The sequence below is a fragment of the Blennius ocellaris genome (genome assembly GCF_963422515.1).
Source record: "Blennius ocellaris genome assembly, chromosome: 19".
Classification (NCBI taxonomy): domain Eukaryota; kingdom Metazoa; phylum Chordata; class Actinopteri; order Blenniiformes; family Blenniidae; genus Blennius; species Blennius ocellaris.
Window position 1 is genome coordinate 18,184,831 of NC_137668.1, and position 25,496 is coordinate 18,210,326.

At 42.4% G+C, this 25,496-nt stretch overlaps 1 protein-coding gene across 1 annotated transcript in view; it reads left to right on the plus strand.

Annotated features, from left to right (window-relative positions):
* nrbp2b (nuclear receptor binding protein 2b) overlaps window positions 1-25,496 on the plus strand; it is a 35,496-nt gene that overhangs the window by 1,645 nt on the left and 8,355 nt on the right. The window lies entirely within an intron of this gene.

Here is a 25,496-nt window from a genome sequence, read left to right on the forward strand (position 1 = left end):
AAAGAAAGTCAAAGCTGCCGGGAAAGCTAAATTAACAATTTTACGCTTCTTTAATTAAGACCTATTTAGTTGGAGTCTATAGGCGACATGGGTTTGAGGAAGATTAGTCGAGTGGACGAGGTCGCATTGACTTGGTGTCAAAAAAAACAACTGAACAGTCACCTGAGAGTCTTAAATGAAATATTAGGCATTTACCGATTTCAATTTTAGAACTAAAACTTAACAACATTTCAGCTGGATGTTGTTTGTCAGTGAATACATATCCGTTCGTCACCGCTTCCAAGTGGTTTGGCTGAGAGGATCAACGGCGTTTGGACAGCACAGCGGCGTAATTACAGAAAACAACCCGGCGTCCTTGCATGCAGCTCGCGCTCTCATGAATAATCTCCTGTTTGTTTAATGTCAACACTGTGTATTATGTCCACAGCTGGTAGATCCGCAGCGACAGGCGGCTCGATGAGGCCCCACACCTGACGTGAGCGTCGTGAGACTTTGACAAAAAACAACAAACAAACCAAAAAAAACCTGCAAAGTGTCCTCAGTTGTTATCAGGGGGGGCGGGGGGAAGAAACGTGGATCTGAATGTCACAGCATTGTGGGTCTGTGGGTGTCGCCTCCACCGGCGGCCCTGGCGAAGGTTGATAGTTTGAGTTGAAGGTTATCTGTCCTCTGCACGCCACCACAAGCGACCTCGTCACGCTTTTCAGCGCCATTGAGCATTCGTCAGGTTGAAATTAACACAGACACACACACACACACACACACACACACACACACACACACACACACACACACACACACACACACACACACACACACGCACACACACTGGGCCAACACTGGAGATTTTCCACCCATTGATTACCCATCTGTCTGTTTCCTGAGCAGCGTCGACCTGCCACATTTTTATTTGCCCCAAACCGAGAGAATCACTCATCCGTCACTGGTTCTTTCCATCCAGATCTATAATACAGTGATTTTATTTATTTTTTTTTTTTTATATTTATGTGTAGATAATTACATAAAAAGTGTTAAGGCTATACAAAATAACGTCCTTTGCTTTGTAGTAGTGATTACAAGCTATTGGGCTATTTAGTGCATGTATACATGTATATTTTCATTTTCTTTCACTCAGGCTGGGTGCTGTTTATGTCCTTTACTACTCTTATGCTGCTGGAGCTTGAAATTTCCCCGACACATCTTGTCCAAAAGGATGAATGAATTCACTGTAACCTTTATCTGTTATGAGGACACATTTGAGTCTTTCAACCCAACGATCAATCGGATAATAACTTTACACGTACCACTGAAATCCCAAACAAACTGCAAAATGCTCAACTAATCAGCACCGTTTGAATCTGTAATTAGTGTTTGGTTTTCCTTGCAGTTATCTTTGAATGTAGTAACTGTACGAGGATTTAATGAGGATCACTTCATAAATCCCTAAAATAATGAAAACAAATATAATACAAGAAGGATGTTTTGGCATTTTCATTTAGAATCATGAATTTTGCAAAGCGAGCAACATCCGTCACTAATATATTTTAATACTTTACCCCCTCAGACCCAGCACGCTGTAGTGATTTAACTCGGGGGCGTCCTGGTTGGAAAGCAGAGTCATCTACGGTTTGCATTGTGGTTTATTGGCGAAACATTTTCCAGCCGCAGGTTTCAGGTTCCAGTTGTTGTCTTGTGTGAAAGAGCAGCAGATAATCTTCCCTCAGCCAAAGAATGACAGGAGGAATAGATCAAGCTAAAGTCGGTGGTTTATAACTCAATATTTTCTTCCCGGTTGCAAATATATGGGCAATTATTGGGCTGAAATACATCTGGTCCCTTTGTCAATAACTCACCGAGGAATCTGCTCGTGTGAGACTTACAAAGCAGTTCTGACTTACGGGTTCACGACATCTGATTGGAGCGACGCGTTTCCTCACGTTGAGCCAAATGTGATTGTGAGGATGAAAACTCAATTTTGTCTGGAATGCTTTGAGCGAGTTCTCGGGCACCATGAGGTAATGATGTATCGCTTAAGAGCACGGGCGGCGTTTGGTCCCGGGGCAGCGGTGACACGCGCGTCACCTGCATATGCAGCCACTTCCGGCAATTTGCATAAAGCCGAGCCTCCCACCGCAAAGAAACAACCAGGGAGCTGCAGAATCCACCTGATCGTTAACGTGTGTGAGCGGCCATTATCTGACAGTCATCACAGTATCCTGGGAGTTCCATCCACCTGCCACGCTGAGCTGGTATTATTACCGGCCAGTCTGTAAGAGAAGATTATCCCCGGTGCCCCCGTGATCTTGTTTTGATAATGCGGAAGGGGGGTTCTCCCCCTGAAAGGAATCCACACCCACTCCGGCTCTGTGGAGATGCTCACTGCTCATTGCAGTAAGTGCTCCGTCTTCCATTTCAAGGATCCGCCTCCGTCTGAATCACAGAGATGTGAGGAGAAAAAAAAAAGAGAGGCCGGGTTCCGGAGCGCACTCTAGTCACCGCGGTGTTAATTCACATTCTCGTACCGACGCCGTCTTCTCCGCTCGTGTGCTAAACGAAATCCCGTGCATGTGTCTGCTCGCATGCACGTGCCAGAAGCACAGAGCGTGGCGCAATATGTGTTAGCCGGTGGTTAAAAACTGACACTGCAGCGGATCCTTTTCACCGAAGACAGGTTTGTGATTGAAAAGCACAGGAGTAAGTAATAAAGTTAATTTCATGCAGTCTGGCTCACTGTCAGTTAAATGGCACAGAGCAGTCGTTTTAATTACACGTGTGGCTTCCCCGCAACCAGACGTTTATATACACAGCGAGGATTTTACAACTTGAGGGCAGCTCATGAAGCGGGGTTGGGACCTTACGAGAATGTATTTGACATGTATTTAACATGTATTTAACGCTTTAACACCCAAGTGAATATATATATAGTAATTGTCACATTTCATAACCTACAAAAAACTATGAATACGTGATAATTCTGCTATTTATTTCTCCTAATTTAAGCACCATTGTATTACTTCTCGTTTGTTCTCCCGTGCTATTAGAAAATGTGAAATAATCTCAAAGTTTAGAAGGTGTTGTTTATTGAATAGCACTGTATAATTTTTAGTAAAATCTTTTCACATCAGAAGACGGTATTGGTATCATCTGGTTTCTCAGTGACTTTATTTAGGAGATGTTTGCTTTAAGAATCACACTTTGTGACGTGTTAGTACACTTATAGTGTGAAAAAGAAAATCCTCTTATGAGATGTAGTTTTTACAGATGGCACTATTTGTTATAAGCATGGAGTATATTTAAAACTATACTCAAAATGTCCTCTACAGAGTCGCAATGGCAGACCTTTTTGATGCCTTATAGCTGGAGTGCTACTTCAGAAATCAGGAGTCAGAATTGGCAGCAGGATATAGTTTTGTGTTTTTATTTCACAAATGAAATCGATTGGTCGACCACTAGGATGTGCCGTGGTTGGTGGCTCTCCCAGCCCGAGGGGAGGGAGATCTGAAGGAGGGCCTGAGGCTTTGCCAGCGCTAATGTGCCAAAATTAGATTTGCGCACATCAAACAAAACCAGAGTATCTGAGCGTTTCTGTGTGAATTGTGTCTGTTTGCGTAAAGTTTATTCAGCTTGCTTGTGAAAAGTGTCCACCAGCATCTGGCAAAGGTGACGGACGAGGCCGGCAGCCTTTCTTATAGAGGCGATCTTGGGAGCGGCTCATGGGGAAAAAAAAAACAAAACAAAAAGGTCACGCTCTTTGTTAAAAGTCAGAGGCCATGCTTGTATAATTTGGTCAAATGAAATGCGACCACCCGTCGTCACCGTGCAGCGCCCCTGATCTATGTCACCTCGTAGTTTTGCAGCGTTTTCCAGGGCTGAGGTTGTAAATCCCGACCATTAAAGTGCAGCCCCCCCCCCCTCTCTCTCTCTTCATAAGCCTGAGTCAAGCGTTTGCCCCGAGAGGTCCTCCTAATAACTGACACTCTATAATAATCCAGCAGCGCAGGCATGCCGGCTGGTTTGACAGCTGTCCTGTGAGGAATGACTTCCACTCAGGTTTCGCCTGCAGGGGAAGCAGAGAGCAGGCACGGCCGGCTCCGATTCACCTGTTAACACCTTGGCTCTGCCAGCACTGGTGCTCCCTTGCCCGGTAAAGCTCGGGACACTACCCAGAAACCCATTCTCACATTTGATACTTCCTAGAAACCGAAATGATTTGAGCAGATGAGTCCCGTCGGTTGTAGTTTGACCTCGTGGTGTTGCCGCGTTGTCGTCGTGGTTCATCCAGACTAAAATATCTCGGCAGCTTTTTTTGCCGGATTTACTTGAGTTGCAGACATTTCTGCTTCCCAGAAAGACTTAATCCCCCCTGGCTCCTCTGAATTTCTCTTGTTGCAACAACAGGCCACAGTTTTCACTCATCCACACAACAACATCTACGTCCTGCTTTATGGGACATTTATGTTTCCTAAACCTTTAGACAGTTAGACATTTCTCCCGCCACTATTATGATGTTGTCAATTTCACTTTGTCCCAGCAGCCTTTGCACTGATCTTTTGTTTTGGGTTTATTTTAAAAAAAAAATAAAAAAAAAATGCTAGTTTTTCAGGAAGTGGTATGTAAATATGTGGCTCTAAAACCCAGATCAGATGAAATGTCGTGAATCTTTATAGATAGAAATAAAGAAATGCTGTGTGATGTGGCATAATAATAGATCTAACATTGTGTTTTGAGGCTGAGCTGGACTCTGGTTGTTGAAGGAGCTGTAGGAGTGTTTCTCTTAAAGTGAACCGTGACTTCACACATCTGCTGATTCAAGGTTTTTCCAGTTAAACTGGCCTTCCTGTTGCTCTCCCGTCCCTGAACACACATATTGATTTGTTCATAACTCAGTGACACGAGCTAATTCACTCATTTCTATGCGACGACATTTCGTTATTTACAACTTGGCTTCCTTCGACTCGGCCAGCCAGACTGAGGTGGCACGCTATTTCAGTCCGTTGTCATAAAGTTTGGAGCGCAAGGCTCTCAGTCAGCGGATGTGTTTAAGGTCGGATTATGTGTTACCACTTGGTTTTGTTTACATGGGAGCGTCGCTGCCTTTTGTTCCAGCGGTGTCGGTGCACTGACGAGGCCTGTTGTGGACTCGTGGCACCTGGGTGACAGTCATAGTCTGTGTTTACACATCCGCCGGCGCGGAGCTGAGCTGTCTGCTGCCTGGTAGAGACAGACAGTCGTCATCAGGCTGTAATTCTCAGGGCAATTTGAGAATGTGTGTGGTGGCAGCAGCTAGCATCACATTAAAAAAAAAATAATAATTTAATTGTAGGGAGCCAGAGACGGAAGATGAAATGAGGTGTGTCACTATATGTGTCACCTTAAAAAAGAAACTCCTCCAGCCTGTTTATTTAGCTCAGAAAAAACAGTTTGTACCACTCATGCATGTCTCCTCTGTACAGTCCTGAGTAAATCAGTTGTTCCCGCATTATCAGTTTATGGTCTTTTATTACTGAAGCACGTGTCACACAAACTCGATGCATTCCTTCAGTTGATGTCTTGCAAATGTCATGCAAATGTTTGCGGCCTTATGCAATACAAAAGGCAACGTTTGATCCCTGATAAGCACAAAAGAGTCTTATGTTATGTCCTGTAATTTGCTTATTGGGGATAGCGTGCAACTTTGCACATGCAAAGACGAGGATGAAAGCTGCTAGAATGTGATCGTGCTGGAATTCAATTAGACTGCACATATATGTGTCTTTGCTAAAAAAAAACCCAAGATAATAATCAGCCTTTTCTGTCAAGAATTTACAGAAAAAGCAATTTTTGAAACACCAAATGCATTCTGCAACCTTCGGAGAGTTTCGGTGGTGATCAATCATCCTTTGACCTTCACTTATTGAAGCTGCTGCTGCAGCTGCAATCACATGAAGAGGCCGTCAGACCTTCTCTTCTTTGGCCACCTTTTCTCCTGTTTGATGTTTGATATTCATATCTCAGAAGCCCGACGCTTTCAGAACATCAAAAACCCGGTTTGTCTTTGCACCTGATTAATTTTTTATTCCTTCAATGATATGAATAGTTCTAAAGCCAATAACTAAAAAGCCACATACTGAGATTTGCCAGGTTAGAAAGTAGAGGCTTTTTTTTTTAATGCACCCAGTGTATACGAGTAAAAAGTTTCTACCAGCTTATTCCTGTTAACACAGTTTTATAGATTTATTGGAAACAGCATCAGTTAGTTTTTCTCAGAACTTGAACTTATGAGATGTTTTTGTTGTTGAGAAACAAAAGTTGTAAAAGAAGTTATGATTTGTCCAGTTTGCATTCCGACAACATCAGGGACTCCCTGTTATGATTTCAACATGGCAACATTTATTTCAGTGTTTCTTCTGCAGCACTGTGAAGTCTGGAGTTCCACAAAGTATCCGGAAACTTCTTTGTGTGTTTTGCATTTGACTAAATGATCCACAACCTCACTCAGGTTAAGAATAGGTTGACTGTCAGGTCCTGTCAACACGTTGAGTTAAAACGTACCCAGTGGCCGGCGGCCCCAGAACAAACAAGAGGCTCATTGTCGAGCCTCACGGGCAACGCAACCAGCAAAGCGCTCGACTCTGTTCCGACACCTTTTGCTGCCTTTGGCCTCAAAGCATTCGCTACAGTTTTCAGCTCGTGACGTGTTTGGGTCATGTGATCTCCAGGGACCCTGCGACCCGGTTGTGAAATGCGAGCCACCGAGGCCTCTGGGACGGGTCATCAGATCCCGACGGGGGGGGGGTTGGGGGCTACAGAGCGCGAGTTGTCAGCGTTTTCCACTCCAGCTGTGCGAAAATGGAGCTGCTCCGATACGCCGCTAGTCGGACGGGAGCTGGCTTGAAAAGGAATCTTCGAGGAATGGCAGACATGTCTGCGGGCTTTCACAGAACTGTCACTGCCGTTCACGTCACACCACCATTCGTGCCTGACGTGCGCTTTTGACCTCCTCCAGCACACTTAGCAGGATCTGAGAGACGCCCCTTTCGCGGAGTCATCGTTTTGGATGGTAGTTTTAACACAAGTGTGAAAATACTTTCTTGAATAAACGTTAGTTTTTTCCCTCTTTTTTTGTTGGGGGGGGGGGCATCACTGGCTTTACGAGAGGAGAGGATTTGAGCGTCTATCAGACGGAAACAGACGTCCAAACAGCTCCGTCTGGATTTGCATAATGTAGACTGCAGAATGCCGTCATGAATCAGCTCTCTTGGTTTAGCAGGAGCTACTGCTCGAGTCAGCTTGATTCGGCCCCTTTCTTGGAGGAAAAAAAAAAAAATCCACAAAGGCTTTTGCTGTTTCACTGACAAGTGAAATACTTGCGTATTGAAATTAGTGAACACTCTCAGAGCAAATGCAAAGAGACAGACGGTCACACTCAGATTCACACACGTGTACAATTTTAGATTCAATGAATTGTGTGTCGAATTTCCCGTAGATGGGAATGTTTGTGTGTGTGTGATTGTCCTGTGACAAACTGCTGTCCAAATATAAGGGTGGAGGTTAGTGAATGTGGTGACTTTGGGTTTTCAGATCTTCAGTCTACCAAAGTATTTTTCCAGATATGGAAAATGCAACAGCCCCAAAGGGAAAAGTCATTGTCGGAAGATTATAAACAGGAACAAAAAGCTAAATGAAACCAGAGCCCGGTGCAGAATAAGGATGAATTGTCGAATTGAAATAAAGTATGATCTATGAAATAGAAATGTTGTCTGAGAAACAGTAAGAAGTTATTGGACACAAGCAGGAAACCTACTTTCTTCATCTAAAAAAACCCCCAAAAAACAAAAACATCTGCAGCCGCCATCTCCCTCTGATCCCACATTGAAACGGTTTAAGAAGACTTAAAGTGATCAGATTAATAATAAGTTTTATACAATAAGATCAGATCTCTTCAGGTGTTTACAGTCTTTGCTGGTCAGGTCTCGGAGCAAAAAAACATGTCGGTTTATGTTAGTGCAGTGCGTGTGTGTTTGACTCGGAAATCTGAGTTCTTTATTTGCTCTGACTGGTGAGAAACGTGAAGGAGTCCACGATGGTGGTTTGAACCTGTTTCTGCTCCACATTCATCCAAAAGTGCCGCAACAACTCTGAAGACAAAAGGTCAAGTTCACTGTGGCATCTTCGTTTCATTATCAGATTTTATCTCCACATGTGTGACCTGCTTTTAATTATCCTCATAAACCTCAAACCACATGAAGCAGTGAATCTGGAAATAGTTTCACTGAAATCCATTTATTTATTTATTTTTTTACCTTTGTGCATTTATTCATCTGAATTGCTGTTTAAAGAGTTAAATAACATTGAAATCAATTAATCAAATAAATCAAAACCTAAACACACCTGTCCGAAAGTAAACCCAGAACTTTGCACTCGCAAAACTGCAATCGCACTCCACAAATAACCCCTGGTGACAAGACACCAGAAGATATAATGAACTACCTAACATTCCTTCCGAGGCGTGAACTTTGAGCCATAACTGTTATAAACATGTTTGAAAAATGTGTTTTACATTTGTCTACAGCAGGCAAATCAATTTTACCATGACAAATGCAGATATTTCATCTTATATCAAGAATGCAGTACATTATGAGCACATCATCCATGTCAGCCAGTAAAGGCTTTTTAATGTGGAATGTTCACATCACATTGCGAGGATTTTATCAGAGAAACAAAACAAACTTGCAAACTGGCAATGGAAATTGACCAGAAGACCTGTCCTTCAGCATACAAAATAATCAAAATAAAACAATCATTTCATGTAGTTTAACAAAGTATTTTGTTTTTATGCTCATTAAATAGCCACTCCTCACGTCTTAGCTTCAGGGGTTGTGCAACAACAGAAACATAATATTGAATGACTGAGTCGGGTTATTGCTGCAGTAATTGGTTAGCGAGCTGCATGCGGTTCATGCATCTGGATTATGTATCACGAATTAATAATGTATATGAAATCTACAGTGCGCATGAATATCTGGGGGTGGAATTTTCCAGACACGAAGAGCTGTGCAAACATTGCCTCGTGACTGCCAGTCACATACAAAGTTGTAATAATACCATCAGAGTTTAGTTCCTGTTGTAGGAAGGGTACCATGAATCCTTTATTAGATGCTTATCGGCTCCTGCTGAGCGTCTCCCACGGTGAACGCTGAAGCTTCAAGCCTGAATAGAACTACAGTGACGAGGCAAAGGAACTGTGAAGAGATTCAAGGCGAGGCTCCATTTGAGTTGCGATTGCTCAGGGTTTTGTTGTTTTTATTTTGCCTTCCCCTCACTGTCAGGCAAAAGGCCAGGATTGTCCACCTCCTCACAGCTGCCCCGGCGTCATACGCCGCTCTGATCAGGAGACACGTGCGTGAATATCTGCCTCTGAAAACATCGCTGGCTGCTCCTGGGTGAGAATAGGTTCCAGAGACCCTCCATAAATACGACTACCTGTGTTTGAGCTGTCAATAAAGGAGGGATACTCCACGAAGATCAGTGAGCTCGTGCTCTTAGCGCTTCAAAGGAAGCTCTATTTACTTAGTTGGCCAGCTGATATAAAAACAGTGTGTTCACTCCTCCACGCTTCAACGCTCGCAGCTCCTATCTTGACCTTTGAAACCAAATACAGATATCTTTATGTGTGTGTGTCAAGCATGCGTGTAATAAGGAACATGGGGACACTCAGACTTGCTCAGAAACAAAGTGCACATAATTAAAGGTTTTAGTGTGGAGGAAAGTCTTGGAAAGGAGTTTATGCTGCGTTGGTAAGATCACAACTTCTGTTTGACAACACTGACTTGATCAAACAAGTCACGAGCCAGAAAAGAGACAAACAGGCACCAAAAAAAAAAAATCTTAGTACAATGTCTAAACCTGCTTCGGGGAACTGTCCAGAACCTCCCACTGTCTCAGTGAGAACTTTAACAGTATTCAGAAGTGGGATCTTTCCAAAATGTCATTAATTTGGTGTGTTTATCTCCTCGGTTTCAGATTCATTGACTCTTCCCAATCAGTTAAGACATCACTTTAAGGAAATTGGGGGAATTTCTACAAAAGTAAAGAAAATGCTGCACACTTTTGCAGTTTAGGGGGAATAAAAATCACCAAATACAAACCGGTTGATTGAGATGCCACACGCACATCCTCACATCAAATATCCAAATCAAAACGGAGCAGAAGCGACAAATCCTGAGCTGCATGGAGGTTTATTCCAATACCGTTGTCTGAGAACTCATCAGCTTCCCTACGAACTGCTGTAATTTCCGCTATCTTCTGCTCCACGGGCCGAAATCAGATTTCCACACCCTCATAAGTCCACCGACGTCTCCGCTTCAGCGATAAAATCTGATTTGCATTCAGAATTTGAGCATCCCTGAGTTATTTATGCAGATATGGAGGGTGAGAGGAAAGCAGGTTACTGTGATGGATGAGGAGTGCATCCCGGCAGCCATCAATCGGGCAGATGTCTGATGAATTAAATATGGAGGCAACAAATCAAAGCCCACATCCTGTTTTGCACTGTGATGATCGGGGCCTCAGTTACCATACAAGACACAAACGCCATTGGATTAAAGAATTTTTAATTGTAATTCTTTTGGATTTTATGTGACACATAATTGAGTTTGTGAATACAGATGTAAACTCTGAATAAACACTAACTGGTTTTGATGTGTTCCCTAATTCTCTTCATGATTCATTTTTTTAGCATCATATTAGCTTTTTACTTTATATTTTACATTGTTGTCTATTTCATTCTTTCATGTTCACAGGGTGAGAATGATAATAAGGCTTAATCTGAATGAAAATTGTTTGAACTAGACAGTTGTTTTAATTGAAATACATATGTGACAATTAATGATATTAGAGATGTGACAATCATTTAATGTTCATTTTGATGAAATATGGAAGGTTTATTTTTTGAGCTGGATGTTATCAGTGGATTTGATGTGTTTTGCAGCCCTGGTGGAGAGCAGCTGGATACACACTTCCATTTGGAGGAGGAATATAATGGTGCAGGAAGTTTCACTTATCTGGTGCATTTCATCAGTCGAAAGGAATCTGATCTTATCATCTTAAGTGTGAAATAAGTTCCTGTCAAATGTTTACACATACCCACGCACACGGAACCTGCACGACCAGCTGGGCCACAGTCGACCTGCGGACACTCTCGCTCTCCTTCTGACAGATAAAAGTCACCGTGATTTCAATTTAGTTTTAATGATTCACGTGGGAGTGGTTATTGTTCGGACACGCGGGCATGTTGAGACGAACCACACACAGCGGTTGCAGCAAAACTAAAAACTATCTCGGTGTCCTCGCGCGCCACATCTGCACACTGCTCAGATTTCGGTGCCAGCAATGCTGCACTCAAGTTAATAAAATGATTGGTATGATGAGAGATAAAGTTGTAAAACTCGCGTGTCAGAGTGTCAGAAACCGCTGCGTAACGTTTTGGTATCGACTAATCCTCCCCACTCGCAGATCTCTTCGCTCACGCGGGACTTCCTGGGTCGTATTTCGCCGTCTCAGTGACACCTGACACGGTGCACCAACGCGGCACTTTGCATTGTTTAGGTCTGTCGCTCCTGTCAGTCGGAATGCCAGCTCAGGACTGCCGTTTTGTTTTTGTTTTTGTTTTGTTTTTGTTAAATTTCAAAAGGCAGCCTGTTGTCTTGTTGCTGAAGCTGTGGATGGATAAATGATAAATGCTTGGATAAACACACACCAGACCTCCCTTCCCAATGTGGCGTTCTCACATGGGTAACCTATGGAGCTTTGTGCGTGTGTGTGTGTGCGTGTGAGTGTGTCTAATGTTACATAACGGAGATGGAAAAAAAGCAGCTTACTATCTCTGCCAACGCGCTTTTTATTTGAGCACGTGCTCAAGAGCCAGCTCTGGTTCACTGTCACTTTCTGAGCTTAATCTACCCAGACGATTAAAGCCACATGACAAACATGACTCTCTCTCTCTCGCTCTCTCTCTTGTCTTCCTCTGTTTCTCCACATGGGACGTGTTTAATAAGCTCAGTATCACCCACTTCCACTAATTGAGGCCTATAAACACAATTGCTGTGAGAGAGAAACCCCTGCCTTAACTGCGTTCTCACGTTCCTCATAAGCTCTTTCTTCTTGCCTCGACAGTGTCGTCTTGCCGCCGCCGCCGTTAATGGGTGTGCGTTACCGTCTAATGTCAGCCCCAGCATGCGCGAGCACGCTGCCGCCGCCGCTCCTGCCCAGCTTTTCACGGCTGCTGGCTGGCTACTGTGGCAAGCGCTCAATAAGCCTTTGCACCGTGTGCCAGGCCTTTTGAACGTTCACCCTGAGTCACCTCCACTGCTGGGAAGCTGCGCCGCAGTAACCCCTGCAGGAGACGCGGAGCAGGAGTCCGGGGTTGCGGTTGGTGGAACTCGCATTACACATAAACTCTCCCGCTGGATTTGAAGTTGCAACGAAGCAAGCAGCGTGTGGGTATTTACAAGCGTGAGTCGGGTAATCCAGTGGGCAGAAGTGACCCGCTTTATGGAGAACTTTTATACTCCAGTCAGACTCTGCCAGATGGCAGATGTTTTTAGAGAAACGGGAAGGCGGCCAGTTACACGTCCAGGCAAAGCCCCGGTAAATTACCCTTTAGTTCTTAAGAGTTTCACACCACAACCTTATTTTGCAAACCTTCAAAAGTTTAACTTTGGTTCCACAGGACAGCAGAAAATCTGAATGGACATTGATGTTGATTCAGATGGTTTTCTAAAACTACTATGTTTACGCTGAAGGAGCAAATTTATTTAGCTGCCTCAAATGTGTTTTTTTTTTTTTAATGACTTTCTCTTCAACATTTAATCTTCCATATTGACCTTTCAACTTAAATGTTTCTAGACGTTCATGCATCATTCTCAACATTTAGTTTTGTTCACATCTGTTCAACTTCATCCTTGACATTTGGAGGTTGTGGTGCAGATATATAAGTGATCTGTCTCGGTTTGATCCGAAGGCATCTTCCCATGTGTCGACAAGCCACTCATCCTCAAGTTGCCTCTGCTGGTGTGACTTGCATGGCAGCTGTGACCTTTGTTATGAACGGAGTAATGTGACTGCTCGTTTTAACACGCATTTGGATTGCTAAAGCCGGATAATGCAATTTACTTTTCAGTGTCCAGACTCATTCTACACTTTAATTTACATTTTCCTCGTTTCCAGTCCAACTAAATTCTCAACAATCAATTATCCATTACAAGTCTGTTCTTGGAAGCTGCAACTCAATGTCTACTTTTCATCGAGCAGCAGAATCCTGTGTCTCCTTATATTCAACTGTTGAGCGCATTTTCGCAGGTTTTAAACTGTGCAACTCACAGGATGTCTCGGTCAGTTAATTGAATTACTGGAATGGATATGTCAAACCAATTGAGCGAATCAGCTGTGGTCAGCTGCCATGACCTGCATCAAACGATCATAGTGGCTCATGTGACTCTGGTGTGGGAATATTCAGGATCAGTCGATTCACTTAAAAATTAGTTTTGGGACAAAAATTGTCTTTATATGGCAACAAAAATGTAACTGCAAGACTTTCTTTTTTGCGCATGCATGTCTTCTAGTTTTATTATAGGTGATATTGGTAGTTTAATAGTTGATACTCACCTCTCTGCTACAGTGTGAATGCAACACTTTTATTTTTTAAAAAGTCAAGGTGTTGTCACTTGAAACATTGTGTAAACGGGGCTTAATTCTAACGTCAGCTCTTGTGTCTTATCCCACTCGGTAACTAAATTAGTTTTTGCCCTGATGTCCAGTGCAGTCCAAACCTCACAAACGTTCATCAATGGCAACAAAGTGTTGTGCCTCCATATAAGAAATCAGACGACATTTTGTGAGATTACAGGGATTTCTGTAAAGGAACCCTGTCAGAGTAACACACATACCAACACCAGGCTTTTTTATGAGTCGAGAACTACCAGCGTTTTGTGACTTTTAACTTCCTCTGGAACCTTGGCGTCTCAGGGAACTTCCTCTCGGAAAATGAGCATGTTTTCAATGTCTTTACCCAAATAGAAATGTCAACGTCGTCTGTTCTCTCTCTTGCCTTCTGGAAGGAAATACATGATGAATCCATTCTCTACGCCACTTTATCCAGTTCAGGGTGTGCTGCAGCTGATCCCAGCGAACTACACCCAAAAGCAGGGTACACCCCGGATCACTCCTAATGCACTAATATTTACTTTCACTCGCTACTCGACATTTTCTCATTCCTAACCAATGACAACACATTCTCAACGTATTCATCTATTTATGTTTGTAGACATTAAATCCAGTCTGGTGAACAATACCTGTTATTATAACAATGGCAATTCCACCACAAGCCTGTTTAAACTGTCTAAAATCTGCTTAGCATGCAGGAGAGACACTCGCCAAGAGAAAAGCCTCTGTTAAGGTTCCTGAGTCTGCAAGAGGCCCTCATATAATCACCATTTTCTTGGTCAAAGGACACATTATCTCGAGGTTTAGGTGACGGCAGCGGCTGAAAGGTGTGATTGAAGAAGCAAATACAATTTCTTTAGGGAGACTCTGGAAAAGGCTCTTCCATCATGTTTTGTTATATATCACACAAAAAAAAAAATGCAATGGGACAGGATTATTGGCCTTCTGTGGGTTCACTCTGAGCTGAAACAACTGATCTTCGGAGGAGGTATGAAAGTATGATTCAGGGTGTGTAATAATGTGCAGTCTTTATGTGCAGGCTCTTCCTCGAGGCACAAATGTAATTTCTGTGCCGAGCCCTGAGCATGTGTCTCTGCAGGAATCTAAGAAGCCGGGACCACAATTTGCCCCGCAGTCTATTAGCGTTATTAGAAATGGCACAACACAACAGGTTATCGTTAACCTTGGACTCTTTCACAGGGAGGAAGGGAATCGGCTCTGCAGGCCGAAGACGTCTGATGTTGTGATGTCCAAGTAATTTAAGTAGTTTTATTCAGGCATAGGTTTGAATTTTAGTTTAAAAAAAAAAACCCAATGAGCGCTTAGTCAAAAGGAGCCTTCTGCATTACTAACATGTTAAATGGAGCAGCAACATTTTAGTAACACTCTTCTTTCCTGGTGTGATTCACTCGCTTGGTCTGAATGTTTGTGAATTAAAGGAGTTTTTATATAACTAATACAGTTAGATCCACAGCCTGTTACTATAAACCTGTTATATCCGTGTACAAGTGTTATGGAAACTTCTGCGAGACTGCCAAAAAAAAAAAATTTATCTGGCCGTTATTAATGACTGATTACAATATCGTGCATGCGCCGCCTTTTGACTTTTCGCCAACTTCAGCTGAACTTCAAGAGTGAATCGGATCTTCGACTGGCCCACGCATGGCCCACGGTTCACCTAATGTCACAGCAACACAACTATAATACAGCTATGTCCACATATTATTATTGCACAAGTTATTTTTCCAAGTGAATAAATGATTTTTAATTAGAAAAACCAGTAAACTCTACAACTTAATTTAATGGAGCCATTCTGATTTAGGGTATTTCTTGTTGTAAAGACGTCTTGTGAGATTACACAACGAGCAGATCAGTCATGGACAAACCTTAAGCCGGCCACTGTTGTGACTTTGTGACATCGTGTTCTCAACTTCAACGCTCAGCCTTTGTGTTTCACCGCGCTGCAGCCCTCTCGCTTAACAGGTATGAAAGATTAGATTAACTTCTGCAGCGGTGAACATCAGGGGGCGATAACGGGGGGAATTATCTCGCCGCGTTACGCAGCTTTAACCTCTCGTCACAGAGGAGAGGCTCACGCAGGGCCGGGCGCTTGGATGAGGTGTGTTAAAACAAGGTGGCGATTCGCCCGTGGAGCCCTTTTCCCGTCTTGTCGGCCTCTCGAGTCCAGAGACTGGCTCGCGGGATTATTAAGACTGCACCTGCTGCTCATGTTCTTCGAATGAGATCAGATAAAATGAGAATGTTTAATTGGTTCGAATACACGTGTGTGTGTGTGTGTGTGTGTGTGTGTGTGTGTGTGTTTTAAAAAGAGGTGGAGATTCTTCAGCTCACTGACCCAACAGCTGCGGGAAAGTTGTTGTTGCGATAAACATTCAGTCATTCAATTATTCAGGCAACAGTAAATCTAATATAAATATTTAATCTTCCGGGCTACACAGTTTTGTAGTGGTTAAAAAAAAAAAAAACTTGCTTCACAGCAAGAATATTAAGTTTGGGCTTGAGGTTGTTACTGTGTGGAGTCAAAAAAGTAGAATTTGGAGCAAATTGGTAACTTAACTTTTTTTTTTTTCATATTTGTTTATTTTCTGATTTAATCAGAAATAAGTCAGATAATTATAGAAGAGAATAGATTATTGAGTTTGAAACGTTCATCTTCTGTATTTTAATGGCTTATTGTTTAGATTTTCATGGTTCCCATTTTTTTAATTTTTTAATTTACTTGTTTGTTTGTTTTCTTTTCATTTATGTAACTTTAAAATAAAATACATTTAAAAAATCCAGACATCTGCTTCATAGTCTCCAATCTCCAGTTGGCTCATTGGTCATATTGAAGCAGCTTTTGCTGCTGGAAACTTAACCAAACTCTCCCTTTGTTTTCTCACTTGTTTTAAGAATATTTTACGAGAAGGAGCGTTTGTATTGTCGCATAATTTAGCATGACTTCATGGATCATGGATACCTCCATTGCAAGGTTTCGAATAATGAGCTCAAGTTATACTGTAGAGCTTGTGTTATGTGTCTGGGTTTGCCATAGAATTGTCAAAATGAAGTAGTAGGACATGTTTATACTCAACCCTGCAATTAAGAATACTTTTGAGAATAAATTGGTGCAAGAATGACAGTTTGCAGCGAGACAAGCAGAAACACTTCTGTTATCAGCAGCGCTCTGATGCCTGCAGGTGAATGTGGGATCAAAGCCTCATTTCCTGAGTTATTGCAGGTCAAATCTTACATAACGATGCAGTGCAACGCTTCCTATGCTCAACACGTTCCAGTAAAAGGCAGCTTCTTGAACGCAGCTGTGCCTTGCCATCCCTCTCCCGCTGGCCTCATAAATCTGAGCTTTGTCACAGTGACAATTGGATGGAGGACAGTGTGGCTGGTGTAATCTGGTATCCCTGGTACAGAGTGAAACTCAGTGCAGATGATCGCCTCCTGCACGAACCAAACTCTTCTCTGAGGGTAGGCCGCTGCACAAAGCAGACGTTTTACAGTCTTTTGTGGGACTCTGTCATGACGGACTCCCTTTGTCAGCAGGACTAATTTGATTTTATCCAAGCTTTTCATTAAAAATGGGTCATATTTCAGCAGGACATAAAATTTCCTCTCTTTCTGAACTGGGGCTCCGTAACTTTCTCTGGCACTCCGGCATGTTTTGACTATGTTGTGTCCTGTTGCTTGTTTGTTTTGCGGCAGCTTTTCTCTGTCGTGTTCGTGTGCTCCACTGACCCGCCTCGCCCTCCTCGAAATTCCTCCCTGTCGGAGGGCTTCGGCTGCCTCGTGGGAAAATGAAAAAGTGAGAAGAGACGAGAGCCCATCTGTCAAAAAAAAAAAAAAAAGTAGAAAGAAAGAAATCACCTTGTGAGGTGCTGCGACCTTGCGAGCCGTTTGAAAATAGGTCGAGCCTTTAATGCTCATTGAAGTTAAGAACACGTGGGTGTTTTCATTTAGATAATGTGGGGATGTGAAGGCCATTCATCTGAGAGCGGCTCGGCATAGGTTAACGCCATTTCCTCCCGTGATTAAAAACTTGACACAGGTACATAAGCTGTCATATAAATTGAATCCTGCTTGAGATGTGCCATCACGCTTGGCTTCACATTTGAGTGGACCGTCTCAGCGGCCGAGCTGATTGGGTGCCTGGCATCACGAGTAGAGAAATAGAGAGAGAGAGAGAGAGAGAGAGAGAGATGTGGAGGCAGACTTCAGTGAAGGTCAGCAGACGGTCAGTGGCTCAAAGCCTCGACAGTGACTGGAGGGGGGGAGGAAAGTGGCTGGATGAGGCTGATGTGTCCTTTAGTGTGTGCATTTGCCTTCAGCCTGTACCTTTTTAGTCATCACCTATGAGGGATGAAAAAATGAATGAAAACAGACCAGAATATGCCACCAGCATACGTTTAATAAAAGGACGAAAAGAGAAAGAGGACGTCATTTGAATGTCAGTCTTATGTGACTGTCTGTCTGTCCGCCTGTGTTTGTCATGTGATCCACTAGTAGCAACCTGTCCAGACTTTATGGGATTAACTCCTGACTTTGGAGTTATATTGAGACCTATTTACTACCTGCATAAATATACAGAAACAATAAATGTGCAATTAAAGGAATTCAAAAATGTGAAATAATTGCAATTATGCATTAATAGATGAAAGCTATCTTTTTGGTTCCACAGTATATCGTTTCTTTCTTCATGTATTTGTCTATTTACATATTCATTCATTTGAGATTATATTTCTTTTTAACTATTTTTTTTTTGTCTTTTATCATCACCTTTTCTACTCTTGCTTACATCATTGCTTAAGTTTGAAGTGGTTGTGAGCCCACAAGTTAAACATAAAATTCAAAAATACTACCACTACTCAGTTATATAGATTTAAATATGAAGGTTGAGACATCAGAGATGATTGGCATCGAGATGGGCCACCTTCTGTATTAACAGGTTTTATGGGGAAAGCCGTCCAAGACTAATGAGAAGGAGCAGGAAGGAACTAATGAAGGATGAAGAGAGGATCCGCTTTAAGCCTTCTTTGATGCTTCTGTGCTGGTGAAATCTGTTTTCTACATACAAACTGAGTGATTAGATTTTACTGATCACAGGTCAGTCATCACATTTGCATCGTTTTTGTACATTTTAATAACGGAGTAAGCGCTTTAATCTTTACTACATACACTATGAACTCACACAGACATGGATGTCAATTTATTTATATTCAATCAATTCATGCAGCAATTGAAAAGAAAGGTTACATATCAGATTGTTGGAAGAGTGGTTTGTCCTCCAGCCTCAAGGTTGAACACTTTGCGTGGCGTCTGACGCCATTTATGTATGTGTGCGAACAGTTTAAAGTGCTCTGAGACCACTGAAGCGGTAAAAATGCGTTATATAAGTGAAATGCATTTATTTTTAGAGTACGTATTGATGTTATGTATAGACGCTTTGGTTTCTGGGCTCCGCTGAATCTTTGATTGGTGAATTCAAACATGGCCTATAAATGATAAAAAAAAAAAAATACAGTAGTACCTTAAATTCTTAACTGCCAGAAATTACAATTACAATGATTCACTGTAGGTAAATCAACTTAATTTGAAGTGAATGATCTTGAGTCTTAAATTGGAAATCTACCAGTTATTAAAATGTCATTTTATGACTTTGGAAAAGGGTGTAAAGATCGCATAGACTTCAGAAATATTTGTTCACCTACGGAGAACTGCATGTAATCATGTGTATGGAGGATTTTCAGTATCCACCGCGATGCTGCCGGTGAGAAGGGTGTGGCTTTTTCTGGCATTCTCTCTGCACGCTGCAGAGACACCTATGATTTTCTCACCTTCCTCCATCCACCACATTTCAGTCAGACGCTTTGATCCGGCTCCTCGCGAGTGCAATCCCTGCGCAACAATACACACAGTGACTGGAAATAAACCGAGAGTCAATTTGCATACAGCACACAGACACTAGCAAATGTCTGGCGCAGGGTGATGCACATTACGCGGGTGTACCCCCCCACTGTTCCAGATCTGGTGATTAAATATTAATGCGGTGCAGCGGGAGAGCTCATCGTCGAGGTATGAGGTGTAGGAAGAAGTGGAACGCTGTTGTGGGGGAGACAAAGCTCTCCGCCGCTGTGAGGATCAGACCCACACAGTGTCAGACAAAGACACTCTTTCAGTTGAGACGCCTCTGTGGGGAAAGTAACAGTAAAAAGGCCGTCACACTGTCGGCCCGACCTCTGCAATACCACTCTCTGTTCATTCACCTTCTCACTGACGCACGCGCCACCTTTTCTCTGTCGGAGGCGCCTCGGTGGGCCCCGTGCCGTGAGAGAGAAACATCCCACTCTCCTGTAATGACCAACTACATTTGGTTCAGCCAAGTGTTTTATAATCTTTTTTTTTTTTCTTTTTTTTTTTTTTGTGGCGATTTGCAGTTTCTTCTCCTTGGAGTTATTATGGGTTATGCGGTGAGCAAAACCATGTGTGCACAGCAAGCAACAGCAGAGATGTCGTGTCGGGAGTTGGGTGGGAAAACAAACAGGAACGTTTCCCAAACACAATTTAGTGGGAACTTTTTCAAAGCAGCTGAAGAGTTGTCCCATTTAGCTTTTTTTTTTTTTTTTAGCATGTATTATTTTGGGTTTGTTATTTGCACAAGTGCTGTTTGTTATTATTGTAATTTCACAAAATTAGATCTTGGTGATATAAATGTCTGCTTCTCAAGGAAATGAGGGACCAAAAGCCCTCCTGACTAAATCTTGCAGCAAGAGGTGGAAAAAAGTACTGACAGTTTGTACTACAACTACTTTAACTTTGCTTAAATTGCATGCAATTGCATATTACAGTACTGCTGTTAAAAATTTACACTCAAGTAAAACTACAAAGCCATTTTCTCGAAACCATGGCACTGTAAACATCTTAACGTGACAGTGAAGTACAGTACAGGAATAAACGGTGAGGTGATGTAACGAGAGGTTTGTGTGACCGCCCTCCAAGATCCAGTTCTTCCCGGCTCGGATGCAGATTTCACTAATGTCAGAATACAAGTCTTATGTTGTTTTGACACGATCCCTAAATCCCCCTCCACGCCCTAAACCCACCTCCCATCCTACAGCCAATCGGAGCGCAGCACCTAGGATGCTGTTTACAAGTCTCACGCCACCATGACCAAGCGGCAGACCCTGCTATGCCCCCTGGGACGTAAACGCCGGGACAGGGGACTATTTCACTGCACACAGAACAAATAAACAGCAAGCAATGCACGACGCCACAGGGAACTGGGCTTGATTGCTTCCTGACAGAGACTGGAGTGAAGGAATTCCCTTCGCTGTCAGCAAGTCGGAGCCCTTTGTAATACCAGTAATCAGATTATCATCTCGGAAGTCGAGATTATATGTCAGGGCTCCTCTGAGGTCCACCTTGTGGCAGGAAAGAGTCCTGCACAGAGCCCAGCTGCACTGAAGACCCACATATAAACCAACTGCAGTGAAAATAAAATAAATGGTGCAATGTCATTCTTCCCTTTTGATGTCTGACATGAAAATATCTGCAAAGCCAAAACATGACATTTGAATATTCATATCTTCTTTTGCTCTGTGATTGCTGTTTGTCCTCTGCTTGTCTGGCTCCGCTAACAGACCTCCTCCTGTTCCAGCCCGCTTCACAGAAAGGCTTTTTGACTGCACTCATCATCCCGTCAAAGACGATGCAGTCATGGAGCGCGATACAAGCGGAACTCTGTACAATACATCAATGCTTAGCATTTAGCAGTAATAAGCAGTCATTGAGGTGGAGAGAGAGAGAGAGACGCCTAAATAGTAGCTGGTTGATGGCACCCCGTCATTAGGCTTCGCATCGGCTCTCAGCTGTTTGTCAGACGCGCCAAGCTGACGTTTCAAAGGCAACAGAAGTGATAAAGGCGTAACAAGGTTCGACCAATCACGCACAAGCGAATTTGATCCAAGCACAGGAAGTGATGAAGGCGTTGACAGTTAATATGATGCAGATCTGTGACATACCGATATAAGACTTTCCACTTCGTACATTTTACTCTTCGACAGCAACAAACCTGCCGGCTCGCCTGTGAATATCAGAAATTAATTCAGTTTTGTTCATAACTTGCTATATTTTACATTCAGGAACGCTTTGTATCTTTTTCCCACCTTACTGTGTTCTATGTTCTCATTACTGCATGACTGTGAGACAGAATTTCAGCATGAAACAATTAAAAACTATTTAATGAAGCAGTTGAAAAGAATGAGGCTCGAAAGTTAACAAAGGATGTGAAATAAACAATTAGGAATTTGATTGAACTTCTTGACAAAGTGACAGCCTTAATGTAGGCATACGTTTGAGTGCCTTTACTCAAACAGCTGAGACACTTTGAAGAAAATCAGTTGTTCGACTCACCAACATAAATTCTTGTCTTAAGTCTTAAGTCGTACAAGACGAAATTCCAAATTACTTAACTCAGCATACTTACTCAGGAGTAATTTGTCTCATCAGCCGGGAAACAAACATCTGAAATACACACAGCCTTTTCAGTGGAACCAAGCTGAGGCAATTTAAATGTCAGATATGCTTTAAAAGTGTGATTCATCGTAATAGTGCGCTCACGAGTATCTGAAAGTTGGAAAGTTCAGGTTTCCCTATGAGAGAAATACAATTGTCTGAACCTTTCAAACTTGTATTTTTTTTTTTTTTTTTATTGAAAAGGTGGAAAATGTTGTAGAACGTCTAGAAGCACATTTGATTTCACTCAATATGACAGCCTTGCACATATAGGCAAGAAATACTAATTTAGGGGAAATGGCTAGACTTCATTAGCCTGACCTACTTGGTTTCCTATATAAGTGGCAAAAAAGAAGTCTAGACTATTGATAATAATGACTATTTATGTTTATGAGGTTATGAGACCATTGTAGCTCATTTATCCTTAAATGGCGATGAAGCCATTCCTTATCACGTCGACACTCTTAACTCAGAAGCTGGAATTGCTCAACTGGTAAATGTCTGAGTTCCCAGCTCCATGGAGGCACTACAAATCCACCCTGCAGCACAATAGAGACCCAAAACAAAAACCTGCACCAGATAAAGCAGGAGTGCTGTGAAGGATGTCCTGAAGGCAGCGAGCAGAACTCACCACCAGATGTGGCCTTGTGGATTCAATCCATACACTCATTGATTTTCCTATTGTTAGAGACCAGAACTGTGCTTGTTTGACACTAAAAATCTCCGAAGAGAATTCAATAGCCCATTTTTACTTGTTTCTGAGCCCGACTGCTGTTTTTTTATTTTTTTTTTATTTTTTATTTGAGTTCAGTAAATGAAAATAAAGGTCAATGTGTTCTGAGTTAAAACCGGATGATTATAATGGAATAACTGAACTTGGTGACTTATCTTGTGTTTGCATTCCTTTTCTACAACCTCAATGTATTTGTCAACTACCTCTGCATATCTTATCATGTCATATAATGGCCACAGCGCTCAGGAATCATTCACAGGAATCATCAAGTCGGTAATTATTGTCAGTGATATTTTGGGGGGGAATCATTGACTTTAAGTGTGATTGAACAATAGTAAGGTGGAAAACTGTTTTGCCACATTATGTGTACAGTTCAAAGAAGAACCTCGAGATAAAATGTCCTAGAATAGTACCTAAAAACTAAAAAATATGTGTCTAGATTTTTTATTTCGTGTTGCTGACCGACATCGATGATCTACGTTCCACGTAGTGCACTGCATGTCGAAATCAAGGCGACACCATGTTGAAATTGTAGCATTGTATCATTCTAGTCTTACAGTTTATGAGTCCGAGTTACAAAATCCTGAGGGAGAGGTCAGAGGTCATGTAGCTCTAAAAGACACTTCTTCAAAGAGTGTTGTTGTAGGTTTGTAAGGCTAAACTTTTCTTTTTGACGCAATCGTGGTTACGCACGAGGAGAGCTGGGAAAAATTACTGATTTTGTGCAATAACTGTAATTTTACTGTGTAGAGACTCTCAAAATGTCAGAGGATGAGCCCCTCAACTTGACCTCTATGTCTTTTTTTTCACACAAAGTAGTATTTACTGGTTAAACGCCTGATTTATTAGAATTAATTTCACATTATAAAGCATAAGGGCAGCTGTCAGCAGTAGGATTTGAGGCTGCAAATCTGTGATCACAGGCCTGCTTCTCTCACACCTAACCCTCCACTGTCCCAAAGAGGCTGGTGTCAAATGACAAGGATTAGATGCTGCATGTTGGGGGGGAGGGCAGTTTTAATAAGTCTCAGATGATATGTTGCACAGTGGTTGATACGCTGTTAACGTTTTTTTCTGAAAATGGATTCCCAAAAAATTGGTTAATCCTATCAAACCCATTCATTTGACACTGATTCTCTTAATTTCCCCTTTAACAAGATGCCGGATTAGGAGGAATTATGGCTCTTGCGTCATGTTTTGTGCTTAAAGGAATGAACTTTGATCCTGGTCCAGCCTCTGATCGCCGCCCCGCCACAAACGCTGCTTCATGAACGCAGCGGGCGATTACATCAGGTCCCAGCTGAGGCAGCAATATCCTGTGATGAGCTCGGTTGCTGCCTCATGCAGTGATGGAGGCCCCCGGGCTGTCTGCGTCTGTCAGATTATAAACTCAGCCACACCGCTCCTCCACCCTGCTTTTTTTCCTCCTTCCAGATATCTGAACTTGGTACCACCTCCTCCATCTTGAGGCTTATATCTCATCCCGCTAAATCCCTCACGGACAATTCCCTCACTTCTCCCTCACTAATCCATGTATCGTTTTTTTTTCACACATGCTCCTGCTCATCCTCTCACCGCTCTATTCTGTTCATCAGCGTGATGTAAGCGCGTTGGCGGCATTTCACGTAGTCCCAGCAGAGTGATGATCTCATGTCTGTCTGCACTGATGTGCTCTCACGCATTAATGGTCGGAAAAGTGAATCTGATAATGCTGGAGTGAAAACATTTTGCTAAAAAGACAATACCGTCTTTTTAAGCACAGACACCCAGATTAAATGTTTTCTCAGCGGCGTTGGCAGCTCATAATTCTCCGAATGGCTCACATGGGGCTTTGAGTGGGTATGATTGTCACAGCCGGGGGGGGGGGGGGGGGGGAGACATTGATCAAATCTGCCGCTATGTTGTAATATGAAAGAGGCTCTCTGTGAAAAAACAACTGAGTGGCTTTTAAGGACGCAGGCACAACTTCAGTCATTTGTATTTGTGTGTTCGTATTGGATGAAATCATTGATTACAGTGTTAGTGTGACAACCTCATTTAAGACATCAAAAGCTGTCCTGTTTTCTTTACTCTCAGATTTTTTCTGCGGAGTTTGAAGACGCAGTATTTAAAATGTGATGTTTGTTTTGGCCGTTGGATAACAAGGGTTCCACACATTTTTAGATAATCGTTGCTGGGAGCTTTACCATATCTCCTCTTTGCTGTTACATCTGCAAGTGTTGATGCCTGCTTCATTCTCTCATGACTGAGATCTCATTAGATCCTCATATAACTCACTATGCTGTCTTGTGGCAGAAAGTGCTACTACACTGCTGGATGACCTATGGCTATCTCGCTAACATCAATTTTGAATCCCTGCAGTCTCTATTTTTGCAATCTGTTCCATGATTTAAGTTAAAACAAGTAAATACTGATGAAATCATGGGACCAAAAAACAGTAATGCCTTTGAAAATGTATTTTGTGAATCATATGTACTGTACCTAATGCTGCTTCTCCCTCAAGTGACAAAGCATCTGATAAATATGTCCTAAAATTAGG